General features: G+C 38.2%; 1 long non-coding RNA gene across 1 annotated transcript in view; it reads right to left on the reverse strand.

Moving 5' to 3' along the window:
• Nucleotides 1-19,361, reverse strand: part of LOC142600516 (uncharacterized) — a 47,408-nt gene that overhangs the window by 19,464 nt on the left and 8,583 nt on the right. The window contains exon 2 of the long non-coding RNA XR_012834047.1: nucleotides 1,155-1,261. This is a non-coding gene — a long non-coding RNA (uncharacterized LOC142600516). The remainder of the gene's footprint in view (nucleotides 1-1,154; nucleotides 1,262-19,361) is intronic.

The raw sequence follows: 19,361 nt of genomic DNA on the forward strand, positions 1-19,361 counted from the left end.
GAAATCTTATAAATCTTTCTTAATAAGTTATGTGCCAACTCTCAGTTAATTTGCACTTCTAAACAGCACCAAACTACTACCTCCTCCTCAAACATTTCCCACACTTTTCAGTATCTAATTACATATTGTTCATTGCTATATAGGTTACTTTTCCATGTTTTAGCATGACTTTGGCTATATCCAGCCATGTTATAGCTTCTTGACAAAGTATTGAACTTTGAGAGATCATAGATAATTAGTCTGAAAGGGATCAGATGATAGATTTAAGAATGAGACCGATATTTATTTCAAATTTGGAGAGTTTCCTGAAATCACTTGCCCTTTGTACATGCCAGGTGATTGACTTAAACATTAATATCTCTACGCAGTTGCTTCTTTTCATGTAATATGTAAATGATTACATATTCTTGGTTGAGAGAGGGAAACTCAGAAACTATTCTGAAACTAGAATTCATTCCTGTGAAGGACCACAGTAAGGTTGAAATCTCTTCTTCAGTTAATATTTATATATGTGGAAAATGAAATGCAACAGGAGACATGGAGACAGACCTTTTCTGATTGCACAGCTGTCTCATGTTATGGATATTAATTTGAGAGAAGAGGCAGTGAGGGTCAAAACATATTAGTTAATGGAGTTCCTTTCTTTTTGCTTTCTCTAACTCCAGTGTTGACGTCCCATGCATGTACTGGCACTATCTTAATAATGTCACCAAAAATTACAAAAATGCCAGTAGCATTCTGTAATAACCTGTACATAGAGAAGTCCAGAAAAGAACTATGTTACATAGAGCAGACTTCTACTGACAAAGGCTTACAACTAAATTTGCTATGGAAGGCATTTTTTTTCTCATTAAAAAGTAAAAGAGCGAGGCTTTGTTACGATGAAAGATAATCTTTCTTACTTAGTAAAAAACAAATGTAATAGTTGCCATAACAAAAGGGAGACTCCAGGAATGAAATCATCACATATTTCATATTTCTGGTTCTAACATAAACATAACTTCTCTTCTTTCTACTACAAATCACTGTACATTTTCCCCAGTTCTTACTGGATATAACAAATGATAATGGCTTGGAATAAAATAACTTTTATATTCACTGCTCAGGAATTAAAAGGATAATGTTCATCAATTCTACTGAGTATTCTTTCTTACCTAAATCTGTGCTCATTCCTGATACTTTCCTTTTCCTCCTTTAACATAAGACTGTGCTTTCACTGGACCCAAACAAACTCCTGTATTTTTAAATTTGACTTTTCTTCCTGAACGTAAAATGTTCAAGTTAGCAACCTTACCATGTTGTGCATAAATACACAATAAAAGACGTATTTATGTACTTCATTTCACATCAGCTTTACAAATTCAATTTAAGATACATGGTAATGTTAAGTTAAGAAAGGCAAGAAGCAAAAACATGTGATAAGGGAATATGGGGGAAAAAATGCCTTTCTGTCCAAATGTTACAAGGTGATATTTATGACTGGCAAACAGCTGACAGAGAAATATCTCACAGGTTTTCCATTAGGAATATGCAAATGATTAATACAAAAAGGTTCCAGACCATTAAGCTTGCTAAATTCAACAATAATTCTATTAAATCATTTCAAAATCTGACAGGAAGGCTATATGCAGTGTCTGAAGGACAAATCTTATGTACTTACAACAGATTAGTAGCATCATAAACAAACTGTGGTAGGAATGGATTTCTCAGGTAACAATAAAAATGGAAATACTTCAACCTTAAACTGATAAAGCCATACAGCAAAATCCTACCCACATATGCAATGCAATATTTTGGCTACAACTGGCTCTTACTATAACTGGCTTTGAATATTAATTACAATCTTTGTGACTAAGTTTTTACACTCAGATTTTAACACTCTGATTTTTTCAAAAGTAGGAGAAAAACACCACTGTTTGCAAGGAAACTGAAAAACTATTTAATTAACCCATGACCTCTTAGCCATTATTATTACTTCATGTCTTCACACTCCATTTAAATCACCACATTCCACTGAAGACATGTTTTCATCTGTAATTACTAACAGCTCTTGAAACAGTAGAAGCTTCTTTGAAATAAACAGGCATTGTAAAGAGCTGAGCAGTAGATACAACACGCAGACTCTCCCCTTTCCATTGCTATTGCAAATGAGTGCAATATAATTTTGTATCCCCAACTGATACTGGTTTTTTTCAGGCTTTTCTTTCATAAAATGCTACCTAGTTTATTTCACCTTGGCTAGAGGTTTGTGTAATAAAATAAGGTGGATGAAAAGTTAGCCATCACAGAAGTTAAGTGAAAACCGATCAACCTTCCATCTTTAAGAGAATTTCTTCTGGACAATGTTGGAAACCAGCGAAGTGAGAAAGCTCTTGCAAGGCTGCTGTCTGTGCTGTTTTACTGTCATCTCTATGCATACATTGAAAACAAAAAAGTCCTTGAGCTGTTATGTGTATATTTTATATAGATGTTATATGTATGTTATATGGGTATGTATGGTGTATATATAATAAATAAGCAGGGGCACGCATATAGAGCAGAAACACCAGTAGTACATTACTGTAGCTGAGGTAGTCAGTCTAAGCCATCTTTAAAATTAATGAACAGAAACAGACATCTCAAGGGCAATTAATTGGAGCAATTTTGGATTATTATGTTTAGGTGAGATGAAACTCTTTTGTAGTGTCTATTTTCTCCTATTGATTAGATAGCATAGCTAAGGTGAATAGCTAAGACTTAGGTGTCTCATTTTCAAACACTTAATTTAGAGCAAATACATACAATCCTAAAGGGCTTCATGGAATATACTAAATTATTTGTCCTTTTGATAAACATGCCAAGCATGTACTCTGGAAATTATATATCTGAAGGCAAAGCAATCAACATTTGAAAACCCCAATGTCTTTATTTCGTTTTTTACTTGTTCTAAACAATTTCTTACCTCTTATCATGCCACACATCCTTCTACATGTCTTTTACACATTTGGAGGTTATTCTGTGTTTGCATTTCCAGAAATTCATGAAGCATTTACAACTTGCAAATATCACTTTTATACAATGGTATAATTATGTTTCTGGCATTGCTCTACATTCCTTTGCTAATAATTTGTATCACTGTGGTTGGTTTCTAACCATTACTGACCATCAGATTTTCAGAGAACTAACCAAAAAGCTTCAAAGATCTTTTTCCAAGTGGGAGCAGTTACACTGATGCATGTCATTGTATCTATACCTAAGATTTGTTATTCTTTCCATGTGCATTTCTGTGCAGTTATCATCGGTGACAAATTTAATTTGCAGTTTTTAACAATCACTTACCTAGATCATTCTGCAGCTGCTCAGAATCAACTTCAGAAACATTTTGGTGCAATGCTTATAAGTGCATCCACATATCTATCTCTCCTTTTCTTTATACAATGTTTTGAGTTTTTGATGTGTGGAAATAATTCACAAACAGAAAGAAAAAATGGTTCTGGAATTGTTTGTTCAAATTCATTGCTATGTAAGCAATTATTTCATAGATTTTTCTATCCAAGTACCCACCCCTTGGTTTTTTTATTGCTTGTATTACCCATCTGGCATAACGGTATTTTTTATTATTACCGGGCTCCATTACCAAATTGGAAAAGTTACGGATAAAAAGCTGTGTCATAAAATATGCTGGTGTTTAATATGAAGCTTTGCATTCACAGCTTTTACAATATACTAATATTGTGTTAATATAGCTTATAGTGATAGAAATTCAATCCTTAGCAATAGGAATTGTCAACTTGTTAACCAGAAAAATCAGCCTTTTCTTGGGTATTAATTACTGTTTCTGTAGTTTTCACAGCTTATTAAATAAATGTGGGTTCAACTGTTATTGATCCTATGTATTTTTCCCTTAAAGATGAAATTCAAATCCCAACTAAAAAATAAGGAGGTTCTAGAAAATAATGGTAGATTTGTTATCCATTAGAAGAAAGGTCAAAACTATTTGTAGAATGTAGTTGTCTTACACAGGAAGCAAACAAAATCTTCACTTTACATTTCTGAAGTCAAGAGGGCCACTCCTTTGTTTACTGAGAGACATCACTGAATACTTTCCTCAGGTATGGCCATAATGTAAAAAACCCCCATAATGTGTGATTCTTCAGCTGATTTATTAGCTAGCAAAAGAATGTTGTGGGTATACAGCCACATAAACAGGAAAAATGCCAGTAAGTTTACCACAACTATTGGCAAATAAGGCATGAGACATTTATGTCGTCAAGGAAAATTTCTGCAGTACAATATTCATTCTCAGCTACTTGGAAATACAACAGTTATTCTAATAAAATTCTGGGACAAATTCAGCTACAGCATAACAAGGCTTATTCACACAATTGTACATTACAATAGTTTCTCCTCATTGGAGTTTCTCAAAATGAGATTTCTGCTCTTAAAAGCAGAAGGAGACCAATGTTTTAATTTCTGCTGTGAATCACATGGAGGAGGTTGAATGTGGCTCTCTACCTCTTAAACAAACATCTCTCTGCTGTTGAGCTGTCTCTTTTATTAATCTGCTTTTTCTCTCTCCTCCCAAAAATGATTCACACTTGTCCTGACAAGGGATTAACAGAGTCTCCCAAACACATTGAGTCAAGACATCTGTTGTGTGAAGTGTCTTCTTTCCTTGATGAGGAAGATTAATACAAAGGACGTTTCATCACCAAGTCTCACAGCAATCCCTTCAAGTCCCAGTCCGTGCATTGTGGCCTTCTCTCTTCACCCACAGTGATATTTGTACACTTCACCTGAGCATGTTCCCTGCCTTTTAAGATGCAAGGACAGAGAAGAGTTTTCCCAATTTCACTGTCAGGTAACACCACCTGTGGAGAGTGCCCAAACCAGTCTCTCTTGCTATCTGAAAATATCATACCAGCCCAAGAAAAAAGAGCTTTGGCAGGAAGATGTTTAGAGCCAAGATGGATTTACTTTTATATAAGCACAAAAAAAGATGCTTTTATAGTCATGTAGGGACAATATTTGTCTCTGTTGATTGAGGTGAAGAACTGCACATAGATGATAAAATTCATTTAAATTATGTTTCCTCATGATTTAGGGTCTCCAAGGCAGCAACTCACAAAACTGTAGCAAGCAGAACCTGGACAAAGCCATGATCTTAATAAATTACTTGACTGAGTGGCTAAGGCTGGTCATCATCTTCCTATATACTCAGATCAGAGATCTTTTTAAGCAAGACAGTGTAAAAGCCTTTTAGTACAGTATACACACAGTGCACTTAAGCCAAGTTTATTGAGTTTTGTGTTAGTAACCTCCATCAGAAGAAGCAGTACAGCACTATTCCTCCTACTCACAGCAGAGACCTGTATTTCTCAGGTTCATCGATATGTGACTACAGTCCTCTGGGCTACAATCCGAAAGAGAGGTCCTTATCATTCAAAGCCCTTGTGATAGATTTGGTCTCAGATCTTAGTCTTTGGATGTTAATACAGCACGTAGAGCTGCCATTCAAGCTTTTCCTACTGTCATCTTTGCTAGTAAATAATGTACTTGATTCGGTACCTTTGCAGCTTTATATGGCTGTCAATGCACTAAAAAATAACAGGCTAGTGCCCTTGTCAGAAGTAGATTGTGTTATAGTGCAGGGATAGTCAAAGGAATTAAATGTGTTAAAGCTATATCTTATCCCTCCTTCCCAACTTGGGTTCTTGATTTCTCAGCAAGCATTTCTCACAGATTTGCTCATCCCCTTGAAAAATTAGAAAGAATATTTCTCAGAGTCATACTGTAAAGCCATGTCCGTGGGATTCTAAAAACAGCGGGCTGATGATTTACTTTGCAATGACAAAAGGCTTAATCAGTACTTTTTCACTTCAGGCCGTTATTGTGTGAAGTACCTCTCACACTAACTCTCAAAAAACATAACTGAATTGAAAGGTAAAAGCACCGCATGGGGAATGATCTGCCAGTTCAGTCCTTCAGAGATCTGCATTTCTACCGTAGTTAACGCACCTGGTTGAGGGTGTAGTCTCAGGACTAAATTTGCCTTATTGAAATAAATACTATAAACATGTAATTGATAATCACCTATCATGTTTAAAAAAGTGATTTAACATTCATATAAATAAATACATCACAAAACAAACAGCATAGAGTGTTGTGAGGAAAATTACATTAAACTCAATTTTTTTCAATTCAATTTTTTCAATGATGTTCTGCATTTTAAAAACACTATTACAACTGAATTTTAATATAATTACGATTATTTTACTCTTCTTTAGGTATCGCATTATACAATATGTAATGTTACTTTTGTTTTATAAACCTGCCAACTTCAAAGTCTCTTGTCATTTCAGTTGCCACTAGTGAATTGTCCATAATGATTTTCAACCAAAGATACACAAATAATAGTAATAGTAAGAAAAGAGTATATTTTAAAAATCTACAAAATCATCACTTAGAATAATGTGATAATGTAAAAACCCATAAACTCAATAAGAAGTAAACTGTTATATTTCCATGTTTTTATTCTGAATGGATCTGGATAGTTATTATTTTATTGTACTTCATGGATACATTGTCTCAAGACCTTTCAAAGAAATAGGATGACATCTATTTTCACAATTTTTGAGACAAATAGATTTGGACACCAAGGTTTGCCAGAGATGTATCAGTTCACTTTTAAAAAATAATTTTTTTTTTCTGTTTTACTAATGTATGTCTAGACTCATTTATTATTTTGATCTTTTATTTAAAACAAACACCTGAATAAAATGCAGTATCATAGCATTAAAATCAATAGTCCTTCTTAAAGATGTGTTTTGGGACTAGGATGAAGGTATCATTACAATCTTTATTGTATTTATGAAACTCCTATTTAAGATTCCTCTTTACTCATTTCTGTAGTTCTGGGTTTATAACATGTTCATAGTTCTTTCTTTGCACCTCTGTTTTTCTGTTTTACTTTCTATTTCTGTTCTGGTATCCCTGCAGCATTCCCATTCTAATAAAATCCACTAAACATGTACATGTAGCAGAGGGTAAAATCATAGTTTACTTCAGCTGTGAATGGGAAAAGCATTTTCTTCCACTTTTGTTGAATCATTATTGAAACCAATCTGATGTTATCTGCCTCTGTTTCCTTATCTAGTCATGTTTGAACATTTTTTTGGATTAGGAGAAAATGACCCTAGCAGTAAAACCTTATCTCAATTGGCTATGTCTACAGTGCGAAATAAAATAGGACTAGAGAGCAAGCTCAAACCCTGAACCCAACCAGTCTTACTACTTAATTATTAACATACTCTCTGGCATGGTTTTCACCTGTACCATCTAGCACTCTCCTAGAAAATGCTTGGGATTGCATGAGCCAAGAGCCAGTCCTGCTCCCAGAGCTTTGCCCACCCTGCTATCCCCTGCTAACCTACTACCCATCCCTCCCACCTCCAGCACTATTCCAGCAAGTCTTGTACCTCAAATACACCCACATGCCCTGTCTATGACACTCCAGAACCTGTAACAGATGCTGTAAGCAACATGCTCTGAAAACAAGATGCCAGTGGGCTGCAATATTCTATCATTATTTTAAACATTTTAACTGGGGGGGGGGGGGAGAAAAAAGAAAAAAGAAAGTCACTATTATGTCTATGGATCAAAGAATACCATCCCAGGCATAGGTCCAAGGTCAAGAATATTGTGTGGATGTGGCTAGTCTGTGTCAGTCAGCCTCAGAGTTGAGGGTGCTCCCTGGGTTTTTACAGGTTTGCCTGTTTTCAAATTCAGGTGTCAGCAGTTGTTGCTGGGGGAGGCATGCAAGTCAGTGCTACTGGTGATGCAGAAAGTCACTGAACTTGCCAAGGTTTAGCTGTTCATGGGTGCTACATTCTCAGTATGGAGAGAGTCTAGAGGAAGGTTAATAGGTATGTTTGATCAATCACTTTTTTGTTTTTTAAACCTAAAGAGGCTTCTCTAACCATTTTGGGTTCAGATGCTAAGTCCTTTCCCTAGACTAAACATATAAAACAATCAAGCAGGGCTCAACTTTTTTAAAATACACCTGATGCTACCCACCCTTTGAATGTGGCCCATTTTGTAAATATATTGCAGGGAATTATTTCTTTTCCTTCAAATCCAACAAGCTTAAATCCACAGCTTTCATATCTCAAGCAAATGACCTCACTACAAGGCTATATATAGCTTAGCTTGGGGCTGATAGCGATACCCAAAGCACCCAGCTAGAAAGGTTAGGTTTGGATCTACTCCATACTGGATGAGTTTATGTTGTTGTTATTGTTATTATTTTATTTTAATCCCAAACTTAATTTAATGCGCATAAATTAGGGAGCAAGGATTAAACCCCATGTTTATTGCCTTCCATCAGAATGCTCCAACTTCTAAACAACGTGCCAAGTGCACACACCACAGTAATCACATCTCTTTTCCCAACCATGGTTTCTGAAGGAAGAGGTTGTGGCTTGGCATAGGTTGAGCTCTCTGTTGCCAGTTCATGAGCCTGTCCGATGTACACTTACTAGATTGGATCCTTTGGGAACCAGTCTTTAGGTTTCTAAATCATAGTGGAATTCAGACATAGAGCAGACAATACTGCCCAAGACAAAGTAATTCTGCAGTCATATACATGCATACAAAGCTTTAGACTGAAAGAGAGGTCCTAATTGAATGCAGGCATCTCCAGAGTTAGAAGTCCCTGAAGTGTATGCGCCGTCTGAAATTTAGCTATCTTGATCTGTTTCAGGTGTAGAAAGTAGGGAACCCAAAATTCAAACTAAGAGCATCACGGAAAATCACTTCTAAAAGTCATAGCAAAAGACATTGCTCCATCAAAATAATATAAAAGTTACTATCTGAATTAGAACAGCTGCAGGGAATAGGGAACCCAGACCTGAAGGAGATCAGAATTATATTCTTGGTTTGTGTAGGAAATTGAAGGGTGTAAAAAGTGCTGGGAGGGAATCTGCTTGGCCTCTGCAAATGCAGCAAAGGATTATTAACTTCAGAGGGAATAGCTGTTTGGGTTTTGGCATAATTTTTATGATGTGCTTCAAAAATAGTCTTGTGCATGAGTCACCCCAAGACTATTATTAAATCAATGGTTGACTACCATTGTGAATGACGTCATTCAAGAACCAGTTCTTTGAATGAATAAGTTTTATCCTTTCTTAAGTCAATAAGTAGCTAATAGTCCATTAATTACAGGGAGCAACTTGCAGCTTGAAAAAAACCAACCCACCAACAACAAACCCAAAACAAAAAAACAAAACCAAAACAGACATTTGTATCTTCAAAGAGGTAAGTCAGAGTTTAATTTAAAAAGAGTATTTTCAAAATAAGGTAAAGATAAGTATGTAAATAAGGAGAGAATGAACTGGTTGTGAACAGAAACCTTTGATATGTTTGATATTTTACCCCATTTGAATATAAAGACATTATGACATTTAGAGAGGAGAAGTTATGAAATTAATTCATCTGAAAGGAAGAATTATGGGAAGAAAATATTGGGGAACTCTGGGAAAGAAAAGTTTATTTTAATATAGATGTCTAAATCTTAAAAGATATTATAACAGCATAGTCAGCAATACCAGGAGGTTGAACTTGATTGCCAAAGATATCCTTTGATATCCTGTTTCTGAGACCTATAGAAAACAAACCTCTGGTGATGTTGTACATGCACAATTCCTCTCAAAAAAATTTTAGGTTCTCAGTAAGACACTTTCATGACTTTCCTAGAAACTTTGAAACTGCATAATCAAGAGTTCCTTTAATTTAAACAAATATAATTTACATAATTCATTTTCCTTCTTTCAAAAACAAGTGTACATAATATTAAGTTTAAAATGACCTCTTGCTTCCTCTTACTTATTTTGATTTAAGACAGGCTCTAATTCCATCTACAAACTTTTAAACATTGGGTTACACAAAACCACTATTCTTAATTTTCTGTGTGTACGTGTAGGTGGGACAGAGGGAAAGGAGAGTTTTAGAATCACAGAATCATAGAATGGTTAGGGTTGGAAGGGACCTCAAAGATCATCTAGTTCCAACCCCCCTGCTGTGGGCAGGGACACCCTCCACTAGACCACATTGCCCAAAGCCTCATCCAGCCTGGTCTTAAACACTTCCAGGGATGGAGCATCCACAACTTCTCTGGGCAACCTGTTCCAGTGCCTCACCACCCTCACAGTCAAGAATTTCTTTCTAACATCTAATCTAAATCGACCCTCTTTCAGCTTAAACCCATTACCCCTTGTCCTGTCACTACACTCCCTGATAAACAGTCCCTCACCATCTTTCCTGTAGGCCCCTTCAGGTACTGGTAAACTGCAATTAAATCTCCCGGGATCCGCCTTTTCTCCAGGCTGAACAATCCCAACTCTCTCAGCCTGTCCTCACAGGAGAGGTGCTCCAGCCCTCTGATCAGCTTCGTGGCCCTCCTCTGGACTCAGTCCAACAGCTCAATACAGTTTTGTATTAAGTTGGTATTAATGTGGCAGAAAGTAGGATCTGTTGTAATTCTGATTGATGTCCCTTAGCTCAGTCTATGAAATACACTGAGAGGCACAACAAAGAAAACAAAGTGTAGCAAAAAATAGTCAGGGAAGTCACTAAACCCCATGACCAGAGGACTAGAGGGAGTGAATGCCATGTTGCCATATTGTCCTTGTTCATACGGTCATGTTCCAAATTTGCAGTGCATCAGCATCTTAACCTTTTTTTCTGAATCTGCGTTTATATATAACTTCAATCCTTTCAGTCAATTCAATTTTGTAACTCCAACATTTGGTGCATTTGAGAAACTAGAAATAGTTCTTGTCCCCTTTCCTGTGATTGCAGCAATTTAGTAATATGATGCAAAACGAAACCTACCCTGTATCAAATATCTTCATTGTGCCAAGTGTTCCCAATGGCATCCTTTAATTCTGCTCCATCCTAACCCATTGAAGGACTGCGGTTAAGGCTGTTGTCAGATGAGCAGAGATGAGTAGAGATGATGATGATGTTGATGATGATTTGACAAAGTATAAATTCCTCAAAAAAAGCATTTTCAATCACTTCAGAATTATGTGAATGCAAGCCAAATGTGTTCATTACAAGAATTTTGAAAAATTCATTACACACAAATGTAGAATTATCATTATGCCTGCTTAATCTAGTGCTCCTGACATTCATACAAAATTTGGCAGTCCCTGCTTAAATTCCAAACTTTCTCCCAGATCCTAGGTTAGCATCCTAACTTCAGAAAACAAAGCAGAAATGGGAGATCATATTTACCTTTTTACTGAGCTGTTTTGTGTTAGTGCTTTTAAATCCAGTGGCTTTGAATCCAATATTATCAAGCTATTACTCTTTCTGGCTTGGTGATGATGTCTTACACAAAATGGAATACCTCCAACATACAGGTAACTTACTTTCCCACACTTTGCATGCTCCACATCCCACCTATTGTGGTGCTTGTCTGAACTCAGATCTGTTCACTTTTTGATTGAGAGTAGGAATCAGCTTCATCAGGAGCCCAACTTCAATGTCTCTATGCAAACATACATAGCATGGGGCATAAACAAGAGGAATTGGAGATGTGCGCGTGTCTGCAGGGCTGTGATCTCATTGGCATCACGGAGATGTGGTGGGATGGCTTCTATGACTGGAATGTTGGAATGGAAGGATACAGGCTCTTTAGGAAGGACAGGCAGGGCAGACAAGGAGGGGGTGTCACCCTCTATGTCAATGATGAGCTGGAGTGCATGGAGCTCCACTTGAGGATGGATGAGGAGCCGACTGAGAGCTTATGGGTCAGCATTAAAGGGAGGGCAGGGACAGGGGACACTATAGTGGGGGTCTGCTACAGGCCACCCAACCAGGAAGCAGATGAGGCCCTCTATAGACAGATAGGAGCAGCCTCACATTCACAAGCCTTGGTCCTCATGGGGGCCTTCAATCACCCCGATATCTGTTGGAGGGACAACACAGCAGGGCACAAGCAATCCAGGAGCTTCCTTGAATATGCTGATGATAACTTCCTTCTCCAAGTGATAGAGGAGACAAGGAGGAGAGGTGCCATGCTGGACCTTGTTCTCACCAAGAAGGAGGGGCTGGTGGGGAATGTGAAGCTCAAGGGCAGCCTTGGCTGCAGTGACCATGAAATGGTGGAATTCAAGATCCTTAGGGCATTGAGGAGGGTGCACAGCAAGCTCACTACCCTGGACTTCAGGAGAGCAAACTTTGCCCTCTTCAGGGATCTGCTTGGTAGAATACCATGGGACAAAGCCCTGGAGGGAAGAGGAGCCCAAGAAAGCTGGTTAGTATTCCAGGATCACCTCCTCCAAGCTCAGGAGTGATGCATCCCAGCAAAGGGGAAGTCAGGCACAAATGCCAGGAGGCCTGCATGGATGAACAAGGAGCTCCTGGACAAACTCAAACACAAAAAGGAAGCCTACAGAGGGTGGAAGCAAGGGTAGGTAGCCTGGGAGGAATACAGAGATATTGTCCAAGTCGCAGAAGGCAAAGGCAGGGACTGGGAGAATGAAGAACCACCCACTGTAGAAGATGATCAGATGAGATGCATCCACAGGTCCTGAGGGAACTGGCAGATGAAGTTGCTAAGCCACTCTCCATCATATTTGAGAAGTGGTGGCAGACTAGTGAAGTTCCCACTGACTGGAAACGGGGAAACATAACCCCCATTTTTAAAAAAGGAAAAAAGGAAGACCTGGGGAAGTACAGGCTTGTCGGTCTCACCTCTGTGCACAGCAAGATCATGGAGCAGATCCTCCTGGAAACTGTGCTCAGGCACATGAAAAATAAGAAGGTGATCAGTGACAGTCAACATGGCTTCATTAATGGCAAATCATGCCTGACAAATTTGGTAGTCTTCCCCAATAGGGTCACAGTGTTGGTGGATAAGGGAAGTGCAACTGATGTCATCTACCTGGTCTTGTGCAAGGCATTTGACACTGTCCCACACAACATCCTTGTCTCTAAATGGGAGAGACATGGATTTGATGGATGGACCACTCAGTGGATAAGGAATTGGCTGAATGGTTGCACACAAAGAGTTGCAGTCAACAGCTCGATGTCCAAGTGGAGACCAGTGACGAGTGGTGTTCCTCATGCGTTAGTATTGGGACCGATGCTGTTTAACATCTTTGTTGGTGACATGGGCAGTGGAATTAAGTGCACCCTCAGCAAGTTTGCTGATGACATCAAGCTGTGTGGTGCAGTTGACACGCTGCGGGGAAGGGATGCCATCCAGAGGGACCTTGACAAGCTTGAGAGGTGGGCCTGAGTGAACTGAATGAAGTTCAACAAGGCCGAGTACAAGGCCCTGCACGTGGGTCAGTCGCAAGTACAGCTACAGGCTGGGCGAGGAATGGATTGAAAGCAGCCCTAAGGAGAAGGACTTGGGGGGTGATGGTGGATGAGAACCTTAATACAAGCCAGCAATGTGTGCTTGCAGACCAGAAAGCCAACCGTGTCCTGGGCTGCATCAAAACCAGTGTGACCAGCAGGTCGAGGGACGTGAATCTCCCCATCTGCTCCGCTCTCATGAGACCCCACCTGGAGTTCTGCATCCAGTTCTGGGGCCCCCAACATAAGAACGACATGGAGCTGTTGGAGCGAGTCCAGAGGAGGGCCACGAAGCTGATCAGAGGGCTGGAGCACCTCACCTGTGAAGACAGGCTGAGACAGTTGGGGTTGTTCAGCCTGGAGAAGAGAAGGGTCCAGGGACACCTCATAGCAGCCTTCCAGTACCTGAAGGTGGTCTGCGAGAAAGCTGGAGAGGGACTTTTTACAAGGGCATGTAGTGATAGGACAAGGGGTAATGGCCTTAAGCTGAAGGAGGGTAGGTTTACATCAGATATTAGGAAGAAATTCTTGACTGTGAGGGTGGTAAGGCACTGGAACAGGTTGCCCAGAGAAGTTGTGGAGGCCCCATCCCTGGAAGTGTTCAAGGCCAGGTTGGATGGGGCTTTGGGCAACCTGGTCTAGGGGAGGGTGTCCCTGCCAATGCCAGGGGGTGTTGGAACTAGATGGTCTTTCAGGTCCCTTCCAACCCAAACCATTCTATGACAATCTGAAGCAGTTTATTTCATAGATTAAATTAGTATCTTCTCCCTAGGCTAGAGATATTCTGAAGGCAATGCAGAGAAAAGAGAATATAGGACTTCTGTTACATCTGCTAGAATTGTTATTCTTTTCACAAAACCATTTGCAGCTTGGCAGTTAGGATTAGAGGAGTTTAAGATTTAATTCCCCTAAGGTGAACTGAAAACTAAACCGAGGCTGCACAATGCAGGTGGATGTTCTAACACTCCAACAGAAAGAAATATGTGGCTTTCTCCAGCAGCTTTATCTGGATCCGGTCCATCTTCTTCTTTGCTTTTTCTTACCTGTGTTCCAAGAAAATTGTTTGTACAAGGTCACATAGTACTTCAATCTCAAACTAATTGATTTTTTTTTCATTGGTCTGGCACCTAAAGTAAAAAAAAAAAAAAAAGAAAAAAAAGAATTCTAGTTTCATTCTAGTTTCTCAGAATGAAAATTATTTCTATTGCTTAATTCAGAAGCTAAATTGAAAAATCAATTCTTTGCACAGCCTTAAAATATAATCAGTCTCATTGACATAAATGTGCTGAAGTACACAAGTGAATTGAAAACTATATTCCTCCATTATTGCTGAGATCTGTCACAACTAATGTTAGAATGTTATTGATCTTTAATTATTAAGATTTAGAAAAGCATTCATTTGCTAATCTCGGTATTTCTGATTTCATTCACAATAAAAACATTACCATAATGCCACCAAAATGAAATACTCAAACAGCAATAAATTACCACAAATACTACCTCAATAAAGAGAGAACTTTGCCCCATCGGAACTTTTGGTGGGGTTTTTATGGAGGGGGGAGGATGTATTTGTGGGGGTTTTTTTTACTTTTTTAAGCCACTTTATCTTCACCCTTTTCATTCAGGATATTGACAGGAATGTGTGACAAAGAACTAAACAAACACAGTTCTCTAAGATGCAAAATTAATTGTATAGTCATATATGCATAACAAAACACGAGCATTGGTTTATAAACAACAAATCAGTCTCATTGTGCTTGCTCAAAACAAATGTCTATATTTTTTCCATCTTTCTCTTTTCAAAATTCTCACTGAGAAATAAATGGAATTGAATTCATTATATGTACACCCAATTTAGTCTCCTTTGAAAATCATGCCTTATTTTATTTGATAATTCTAAATGATCAGTATCACTACAAGACGACTGGTAGCTAGAGTTTCTTTAATGAATATTACTTCTTTTACTGTATTGTTATAGCTATGGTTAGCTAAGTATTTGATGAAGGCTGCAAGAAACAGAGAATATAGTTTTCATATGTGGGAGAAAAAATTCAGTAAACAGCCATATTTCCCATCAAAGCAGAAAATAGCTGAGCATCAAATATTTCTACCTGTGCCAAATCTTGGCAAAGAGATGTTGCATGCAGGAGAAAAAGATCTTCTCCATGAACATCACAGATCAGCTGCCAGCTATGGGCAGGTCTCTGCTAGCTGCATTGCTGGCCTGGGTTCATTAGCCGTAGCTTTGGACTTGTCAATGCAGACAACACTCCTGGTCTTGCAGAGCTTTACAGGGGTTCAAGCCATCTGTAGATTCTCTATACCTTACACAAAATACAAGTGCAGCAAAATTGTGCCATTTTTTCACTTCTATTGGTTATTACATCCACACAAGTTTATTCAAAGCACTTTTCAAGTAATAGTCTGTATGGAGTACATAAAAGTAATAACCTGCAGTTAAAGTATAGTGAACTAACCAACAAAGTTTTAAGCCTTTACGTTTCGGGGTGTAAGTCGATGGGCTGGCAGAATGAGGATGAAATTTCTCTTACTACATCTAAAGCAAAACCAGGAAAGACAACACAATCCATGTCTTCTTCCTTGTCATTGCTCAATGTAGGAGACTATAGGAGAAAGTCCATTAGTCTGGAATTCATAAGTTCTCATCCATAACTTAATGACTTTTCATTTTTATTTTCTTCACATTAACTAATAATGTGCTTCTCTAGTGCAGAACTATCAGCCAAAACTGGAAGCCTGTGATAAGTCATTGTAGCACAGGACACAAACAGAGTGGATATAATGAACTATTGAGCAGTCAAAAATCAACTAAAGGCAGTATGATAAATCTGTTTTGAGTCCACTGATCAATTTTTCTCTGGAAAAGGATGGTAATATGCAAACAAGGAAAAAATTAAGATAGAAGTCATTTCACTTAACTTTGGATTTTTAAACTGCAGATGTTTATATCTGTACTAACACCCTGGGTTGTTATGGTAGTCAACAGAGACAAATGGGCAGTTCCAGAACACAATTCCTCTGACCCATTCACCTTTTTGATGAAATTAACTGCGTCCTTCAGAAGCCTACTTCTAACTATTGAGATTAAGGGTAGCCTAGATGCTTAGTTCTAGTGTAGCTGCTACATTGCAAAAGTTCCAAATGGTCACATGAATCTCACATAAAGTAACTGAAATTCAGAATGTGCCTAGCAGAGGCTCTGCCCCCCCGCAACTGAACTCTTTAATGTGCAGTGTTTGGGACCTTTCTGACCTTTCCTACGACCTTTCTGCACACACACAGAACACTGGAAGGGACTGCTGTGTCTCGCTGGCTCTGTCATCACAACTGATCCCTGTTTGAAAGATAAAAGCTGGGAACAATGGGTTGTAATGATAGATGACAGGTCATCTTACCCATTCTCTTGCCCTCAGCCAAGACCAGGTATATTTTATATCAGATATATCAAAATATATTTTTACATGAAAGTTGTTAAATGGTTTTATGAGTTATTACTGAGCAAAAAATAACTATATTAACTCTAACTAACCTAACTCTGTGATGTTCAGCTCCCTCAGATTTATGAATAGGTAGGCCCTTGAGAATAAAAGTTCTGACAAATCTCCATTCAAAAGCTTTGGCTATTCTAACTGCAGTAATTGCAAAATCTTCCTACATCCCATTTTATGGCCATGCTGATTTTATATAAAACCTATATCCATTGTTGCAGTGATTTGAATGGGACAGAAATATCTGTAGGTCTATCTGGTTAATGTGCAGGCTAATGGGAGCTACAGAGTAACAGTCTGCCCTTAATTCACTGACTTCTTTCAAAGATTCAGCTCTCTGTGCAGCCTATTAATCTACTAATGAGTCAAACCATTTCTGAAGTATACAGGCACCACTTCCAGACTTGCTAGAATTTGTTTGCATCTCCCTGGTTTTCTTCAATGTCAAAGCGCTATCCACAGCATCAAACTAGTCTATTTTAAGAAGTACTTTCAGAAAGGATGCCCTTATCAGGAAAGACTTTTGGATTTAATAGGAAAAAATATGCACATTATATAGCACACATGACTTAAAATTTAATGAAAAAAATTCTATTGATATAAAAAAAAATGTAAGGAAGGGGTTGTTTCATATCCAATATCACAATTCCATAGCATATTTTCATAATGGAAAATTGAAAAGATTTAGAGGACTGGTTCTGACATCATCTGTATCTATGGCTAACCCAAACTACATGAGTACATCCTACACAGAATAATGGGGAGGGTCACAGACAGCTACAGGTTCTCTGCAGAGATCTTTTTGTACTGCATTTCTTCTCCTCCTTTTTGAGCTGTTTAATTGTCTGGTTTTCAATTGCCAGGCCTTTGTGTCAAGGTCTCCAACTATTTTGTAAAGCATTAATATGCTTTATAAATAGGATAGGAAAAGTAACCTTTTCAGCCAGTGGAGATGAGCATGGTTTATATCTGAAAAAAGGACTTTCAGAGAGAAACAGGGCTTTCACAAACAGTTTTTGTTTGTTCAAAGAACAATTAAAGTACACAAGACACAGTATACCATCATGAAGAGCGGGCTAGTTTGGATACTAAAAAAAATATACCTGGGCTCACAGATCCTAATTCCCAGCCAAAGAAGGATAACTAGGATTATTTTAGCATAAACCAAAACGTGCCTGTGAAGTCATGGCTTTTCTTTAATGACTCAGTATATGACGCATTTAACGGCAAAGATTGTTTATGATGTACCCAGTGTATACAATTTTTAGAACTAAATATGTCTCAAAAGCTAATATTTTTTAAATACTTTGATTATTTCTATTTGAAGAATAGCTTCTATTTCAAGAAGCTTCAAGGACTTTGTTTCCAATTAGCTGTTGTAATTCTTGTGACAGTATGTAAGGTTCTTATATAGCTCGTTCGTTCTATATTAGAGCAGCTAATATCTGAGATTTAAGTCCTTTTGGCCTCATCTACATCTGTTCAGGAACACTGGCTGGCTGCCACTGCTCTGCAGCTGTCTAGGCTCTGTCTCTGTAGCTGTCCTGGGTCAGTAGCCACCCTGTGTAACCTTAGTCGAACCATAACTTGGATTGTGGCCTTGGCTATTGCTTTCCGGTGTTATTTGATGGTTGGATTCAAACCTGCTCTCTGGTATATTAGCTGCTGATCTCCAGATTAAGTCAATGCTCTAAAGCAAAACAGGTTGTTGGTGCTATGAAAAGTAAAAGTCTTTAGGCTAAGGGACAAATTACTTCCCTCAATATCTACAATCATGCAAAGGATAAAAAAACCCCCATATTTACAGGAAAGTATTTTATTCACATGGAATAGGTAAGTAAGCCACTCAGACACCGAATTCAGAGTAACCTTCTGTATCAACAACTTCAGTCTCCCATTATTACAGGCTACCAACTCACATAATCCTGTTAATATCTTAAATGCACTGAATAAGCCTGACAGATTCAAGAACTGACATGATTACATTGATACACATTTTCAGGATAAAGGCACACGTAGATTACCCAAGATTGCTTTTACTTGACCAAATATGTGTTACCAGTTTAAAGTATAGAGGTGTATGATGTGCACAAGTCACAGCAAATTACAAAAGAAGATTTGATAGTTTCACAGAATCCTAATTTATCTTTGGGAGAAACAAGAAAGTTCTTTTTACTATTTTTTCAGAAACTTATTACAGTAGAATATTTTTTCCAGTTTCTGGGAGTTGCATCCTTTAGAGAACTGCAAGACACAGAAACTGACAGTACATTTTACAAGATGCTATTTTTCTTCTCTGTGTTCAGATGGAGCCAAGAGAACAACCCACCCCACTCTGAAACACAGGCAAAGCAATTTGTCAGCTGACGAGGCACTGAGTAGGCTCCATGAATTGCATTGACTGTTGTCTAAAACAGGAGTTTACACATATAGCTTACACTTGAGCACTTCCATATAGATCCCTAAAGCAACTTAATCTCCACTCAAGTCTCACCCTAGACCACA

The sequence above is a fragment of the Balearica regulorum genome, chromosome 1 (assembly GCF_011004875.1).
Source record: "Balearica regulorum gibbericeps isolate bBalReg1 chromosome 1, bBalReg1.pri, whole genome shotgun sequence".
NCBI lineage: Eukaryota > Metazoa > Chordata > Aves > Gruiformes > Gruidae > Balearica > Balearica regulorum.